Source organism: Plectropomus leopardus, chromosome 12 (genome assembly GCF_008729295.1).
Source record: "Plectropomus leopardus isolate mb chromosome 12, YSFRI_Pleo_2.0, whole genome shotgun sequence".
NCBI classification, from domain to species: Eukaryota; Metazoa; Chordata; class Actinopteri; order Perciformes; family Serranidae; genus Plectropomus; species Plectropomus leopardus.
Window position 1 is genome coordinate 24692021 of NC_056474.1, and position 7194 is coordinate 24699214.

The 7194-nt window shown below is 38.9% G+C and overlaps 1 non-coding gene across 1 annotated transcript; it reads left to right on the forward strand.

Moving 5' to 3' along the window:
* Positions 1-2352: 2352 nt before the first annotated feature.
* trnas-uga lies at positions 2353-2434 on the forward strand. The gene has a single exon. It is a non-coding gene; the product is annotated as a tRNA-Ser (tRNA).
* The last annotated feature ends 4760 nt before the right edge of the window (positions 2435-7194 follow it).

Here is a 7194-nt window from a genome sequence, read left to right on the forward strand (position 1 = left end):
TCGGTGGCTGCAGAGGGACGCGCTCAGCTGTAAAACAGATGTGGGAAAAGCCAGTTTTGCAGTAATGAACAGGTTTCCAGTCGGCTTCTAAGGGAGTTCAAAGATAATACCTGATCTGAATCAACAAAAACTACACAAGTTTGGAATGCAAGTATTTAAGTTTGGGACAGAAATGTGACTGATCTGTTGATAAATTCACAAAAAGCGTTGTGAAATATATGAAGTGCACATTTATAATAAATCTCTCTACAAAGAGTTTGGACAAGAGGGGTTTATAGCATCATGCTAGCATTACATTCAGTGAAATGGTCCTTAAGTAAAATTGTTAAGATGATAAACAAGAAGATGCACCTTCATTGCAAGCATGATTAACCAGTAAGTAACCCTTTAACACCTGGACTGACACCAGCTTTCCTGTGCTGCGTCTAGATGCCTTTCATAAGCATTTAAACCCCTGAAACCTGATATATTGGTTTGATTGCATTAGTTTATATGGAGAAAAAAAACATGAGAACTTGGCAAGAAAGGTTCCACAAATGGCAAAAAAAAAGGAATGACCTCAAAATTTCTATGTGTAATTTATGTGTATTTATTACTGTGTAATTTATAATTTATACTGTATTTATACTTTATACTATGTGTAATATATACTACATATATTAGTTATTTCTTAAGGTCACTCTGTTGTTGGTTTTTGTTTTGTTAGTTTGTTAGTTTAGAATTTTCTTGTAATTTCTTTACTAATTTCTTGCTTTTTTTGGGCGATTTCTTAACTTGATTGTCTCTTGGATTGCTCAGGATTCAAAGTATTAAAGGTTGCAAAAAATGAGCGAACCCCAGGTTTGATGCTACTGAAGAGGCTTATGATATTTATGATACAAAATAAAACTACTGTCATCAGAGAAAGACACTTTTATCGAAAGAAATATCCCAACCGTAGTTTTCCAACGAAAATCCCACAGAAACTAAGCCCCAATATTGTCTTTAAAGGGACATTTAAACATTCTGGAAAATGTGCTCATTTGCAGAATAACTGAGAATTAGATAAGAAGATTGACATCAAATACTTCCACATTTAATTCGTCATATAACCTTTTGCACTATCTTTATCCAAAATTGTGGTTAACTGGATATTTTTAATGGGATGATGGCAAGTCAAATGCTTTATTGTGTCATGCATGTATCGGAGCATCTGCATTTAAAACGTTCTCATACCAAGTCGTTACATATTGATGTTTTGCAGTGGACATCAGCTTCTACATATTACACACTAGGTATCCTTCTGCGTCTGCTGTTGACGCTTTGGGATGACGCTACCGTGATGTCAACAAATGGTCATGGTGGGATGATGCTCCACTTACGCTGGCACAGATGATTAAGATCAGGCAAAAGGGGCACATGATAAGGTGTAGAAACAAACATCACATTCAGACAGAAGCGAACACTAGACTCTCAAAAGAAAGTCCAGGGTTTGTTTGATCTGTCCACTGCCCCGCCTGCTTGCCTGCCTTATGTGGACCTTCATGTTCCTTATATTATGGCTTTAAATTGATACTGTCCAACAACGTATCATACAGATGTGACAGGTTCTGTGTGGCCTTGTTGTCCCCTGACCCCACATGTATCATGCTGCCGCGGCAGCATTATTATTATAAGCTGCATTCTCAGCTTATACCGTGAAGCAGCGTATCATGCTGACGTGAAAGGTGGATTTTGCCGTTAGGATTTTACACTGAAAGCACTACAGAAGTGGCAGTATTTACGTGCTGGCTTGAGAACGGGCTGGCATTCCTTATGTTTCTGCACTCATTTTTTCAGGTTTTTCCTTGCTCTGTGACATGTTTAGCCTAGCTCATTAGAAACACTGAAAGCAGAGGGAAACTGCTAGCCCCTGAGAGAAACAAGAACTTGTCCTCAAATAGCTCCATAATTGTGGTACCAGTGCATTTAACCTTTTGCACTGTATAAACAGTTTTTTTTCTTTTACATTTGCCCAAAACATGTTCCACCGAAATTAGTCTTAGAGTTACTGTACAAAGAAAAGCTCCTTGTTACATTTGTGGTATTTTGCAAATTGCAACATTAGAGGCTGTTGCGGAACTGTAAGCTCTGAGATCCATTTTTATCAGCCATCTGTCTTGACAAAGTGTCCTTCGCTAACACACACACACACACACACACACACACACACACACACACACACACACAAATTCTTGTCTTTGCTCAGCAGTTGTTCTGGATGAGAACATCAGATAAAAGTGTTGCCATTAACTGTCAAGTTGCCTTTTCACTGCCACAAATGTCACAAACCCTCTTGAGACGTGATGAAGACAAAAATACAAGGAAAACAAAGCTGTGATGGCCGAGTGGTTAAGGCGTTGGACTTGAAATCCAATGGGGACTCCCTGCGTAGGTTCAAATCCTGCTCACAGCGAGACTATTTGCATCTCAGCCATATGAGACAAAGTGACCTGGCTACAAAGCCAAAAGGGTTAAATTAATACAAGCCTCTATGAAAGTCCCCTCTAAATAACGACCTTTGTGTCTCCTAATCATGCTATAACACAATAACGCAATCTACAAAGTATACATCTGGTCACAGTAAGCACCATATGTTCATCCAAAAGAACCCTGAAATGACTGCCAGTACAGTTTTTTTTTTATTTGCCATGCTAGCTGCCAGACTTGAGGTCAGTAGGTCCCCCACTTAAGTTGAGTCTGTGTTATCTCAACAACCATGATATGCATTACCATGTATGCTGTACAGACATTCATGGTCCCCAGAGGATGAATGCTACTGACTACCTGACTTACAGATCGGCCTTCAGCGCCACTAGCTGGTCAAAGTGTTCACTTATCTGCATATGTATGCTAAATCTGATAGTGTTGGGACAAGATTTAGGATTTTGGGATCTTTAAATTTTCTTTAGTGTCACCATCAAGTCAAAATTTCAATTAATCCAACACTCTGGTTAATGTCCGAATACCAGCAAAACTTATACACTCCCATCAGCCTCAGCTGTATTTGAGTTTATTGCAATATAGCAAATGTCAGTAGGCTAAATTGCTAAACAACCATGGTGGACGTGGTATGAATACTAAACCTTAACATTAGAATACAATTTTTGTCATTTGGAACATGTTAGCATGCTGATGTTAGTATTGAACTCAAAACATGCCATCACAATTTTGCTAGCATGGTTGTATGTTATTTTAATTTCTAATTTTCTAATTTTTTTTGTCATGACTCTACTTTACCAACTTTTTTGTATGTGAGTACTGAAATATTATCATTTAATACTTGTGGGGGAAATGATTTATCACAAATCCATACTTATCGACTATACGCACCAAAATTGGCAGTAATCCTTAAAAAAAATGGAAAAGCAAAATTTTCTGCCCTCAAAAACGATCAAACTAAACAATAGCAATGGTCAGATCATTGTCACGGAGCTTCAAACAAGAGAAAAGCAAAATTTTCTGTTTTCATACCCAGTAAACTTCAGCATGAGATGATGATGACTGAACATTGTTTGAAAGTTAAATCCTTCGATTCCCCCCTCGATTTGATTCTACAATGTCAGCCAGGGGACTGACAGAAACTTAATAACCAGCTCAGTCACTGCACACTGTCAACTAAACACACTGTGTTATTTTTGGTTCTGGCTACCTTGACCTGTCAGAGGGGGCCAAATGGAGTCTCCTTACACTGAGACTGGAGGAGGAAGGAGTAGACATCAATCTGGAGGTTCCACATGTGTCTTTTCTGCCTCTTCTACACATTCTGGGCACATTGTTGGACTGAAAGACATATTTACTGTGGATGTGCATGTGTTCCAGTTTGCACTAGAGCTATAAACTTGAAGAGGTCAGGTATACACAGTCCGCTCTCATTCCACACTCATGAAATACCACTGCTTGACAGTGCTTTTCCTTTTGGCCACCTTTCCCGCCCCCGCAAAACATGGCAGGATGGCATCAGGTGAGAATTCTGCTGGACAGAACTGGCCGTGGTGTTATTATATGCCAGCAGACTGACGGACGGCATGTGCCATTACATCAGATGTGTACAAATTTTGGTGCATTACTTTTAGTAGGAAAATGTACAGCGTGTATGACAACAGCCTGCACAATTATTGCTACTGCTAGAGGGCTTTGTCACTTCCATGTAAACATATATTGTTTTGGGGAACTTTCTGAAACACCTGATGGTGGAAGCAGATACTTTGCAGGTACTCTCAAATATATTTCATGTTGGGCCAGTCATATAGTATGTAGTTTTGGGAGTCCTCGGCAAATGACCTATTCTGTTGTTGAGGTAGAAGGATGTGTTGTCAAGGACAAAACACAAAGTGAGAACTTGCTGTAACGGATGCAACACACACAAACACACACACACACAAAGCCCTGCCTAAGGCTACGTTATGTAGCCAACAGAGCTGCCAGGAGAGAACGTGCCTGTCTGTCTGTCTTTCTGTCTGTCTGTCTATCTGTCTGTCTGTCTGTGTTCCTGCTTGTCTGTTTGGCTGCCTGCCTGACTCTATCTGTCAGTCAGTCTGTCTGTCAGTCACAGGTTCCATTAATTTGTGGGATAAATGAGTGTTTGCAAGTCTGGAGCTGAAGCCTTACAATAGAAACCTCAACATCTCTCAATAGAAATCTGTCAGTGGTGAAAATGTTCTACATTACATCTGAGACAGTAAGCTGGCACTTATCCTGAGTGATGTTCAGTGAGAGAAAAGTCAGCTTCAATTTGTAGATAACCAAGAAGCAATCTATTAGAATAAACAGGTAAAAGCCAAATATAGATTTATGGTGTGGTGTGGCCATAGAAAGATGAGTAAAATGCTAGCTGAGAAATTACAGAATAAGACAGATGTATAAGACAGATAAGACTACAGCATCATATTAAACTGTATTAAATTTAAATGCAAACTGACATTGAGGTCAATACAAATGTGTCTTCCATCTAATTTTAGCAATAATCTCATATTATTTTTGTTTGTTTTCAATTTTTGGGGTTCATTTAAGGATGTGTATGAGTGTGTCTCCCCTTTGCAGTGGCGCACGATGGTTGTGTTCAGCCTGAGGTAAAGGGAAGTGTCTGGGCAGGTTAGCATCTCACCGAGTGCCACTGTCAGCCAGCTGTCTACTGCTGTCCTGCTGCCAAAAATATGACTCGCTACCCCTGGCGTCTAGCTACGATGCAAGAAAAACCGAGCCAAATTACTGCTGTCAGGGTGAGAACTGCATACCTTCAACATGGACTTTAGGACTGAATGACTCATAGTAACTTCCATTACCATTGCAATGTCATAATCATGATACTTTTTGGAAGGTTAGTTTGTTGATTTACATTCAGATACAAGGCACCAAAATCTATTTGCTCTCTGCATTGAGATACGTAAACAAAAAAATCACAGAACAAATCCTCAGATAATAGTAATCTTGTTTTTGGTTTAGTTTTTCAAAACTACAACATAAAAGTCAGGATGCTGTGTAAAATGTAAAATAAAAAAAGAATGCATTGATATCACTCCCAGTGAAAGGATATCACAGCAGAGGCAAAACGCTCTCAGTAAACACAGTTCAACACTGTATCTACAAATGCAAGTTCAGACTCTAACATGCAAATCAAAATCCACACATCAGCAACATCCAGAAACACTGCCAACTGCTCTGGACCTGAGCTCATATGAGACGGACTGACACAGAGTGGAAAAGTGTGCTGTGGTCTGACGAGTCCACATTTAATTTTTTTTTTTTTTTTAATTATGGATTCTTACCATCTCAAAGTTCAAAAGTTAGCATCTGTGATAGTATGGGGGGTTGTTAGTGGCCATGTCATTTTGAGTAACTTGCACATTTGTATAAGGTCTGTACAAGTTTTGGCGCAACATATGCTGCCATTCAGCTTATGTGTGCAACACAATGACAAACCACAGAAACTTCAGGTACTAGACTGGCTTACTAGTAGTCTAGACGTGTCTCTCATTAAAAATATGTAGTGTGTTATGAGGCACAAAATACAACAACAAAGACTCCAGACTGCGAACCAACTTAAGTTGTATATCAAGCAAGAATGGGAAATAATTTCAGTGTTTTCAGTTCCTAAATGCTCACTGATTTTGGAAAGTATTGCAGGGATCAAATCAGAAAAGTGTATATTTACGAAAAATTATCCGGTTTACTGGTTTGAACATTAAAATATTTTATCTTTGTACGGCAATTAATTGAATATAGGCCAAACAGGATTTGCAAAGCACTGTATTTTGTTTTTGTTTACATTTGTTTTGCTTTTTTATGTTTTACATAGCTAGGGGAAGTATTCCACATGAGATACCACATATTCTACTGTGTGTTGTTTTGTGGCGCAGGAGTTTCAGTGTTTAAATGTATTCAGACACTTAATTAATAGATGGGTACTCAAACCAAAATTAAATTCTTGTAAAAATATGAATATACCCTGCCATAGTTGCATAAATGTGTTTTCTCCCAAACCAGACACACAGGTGTGCTGCGCTTTAAAAAAGTGTAGGTGTACTGGCAAATAATTAAGCTGCAAATCCTTTTAATCATATATTCCCAGACATGATGAAAAGTCACTCCGCAGGACTGGAGACAGACAGCATGTAGGCACCAGAAATGTAGAGGAATGCAGGTAAATATGATTTGTGATCTGGGGTCTGAATATACCACACACACACACACACACACACACACACACACACACACACACGCACTACCTGCACATGCACTTGTCTCAAAACCTGGGCCATAAGACCAAGGACAAATATGTGAACAGAAATGTAAACACAATCTCCTGGAAAGAAAGAAAACGTTGACTGCTATTAAATTTATGTCCCACATTAACTAATTATTTGCAGCATCACAGGAACATTTGCCCAGGACTTTGCCATTGTGACATGCAGAGGGAGGTTTTGAACACTGCGGTCTGTTTCTGTGTTTATAAATCTCTCATGGCAACCTTCACCGTCCCTCAGCCAGGTTTTTCCATGAAAGAAATATGGTGTGCTTTGTTGTGTATGAAAACAAACATAACATTCAGTGAAAGCTCAATTTTAGAGGATGGCAAGCGTTTTCACTATCTTGTATTTTGTTTAAGGGAAATGTGTTTTAACTAAAATGTGTTTGCTGAATTACCACAGACCAGAATGACAAATTCGATGTGTG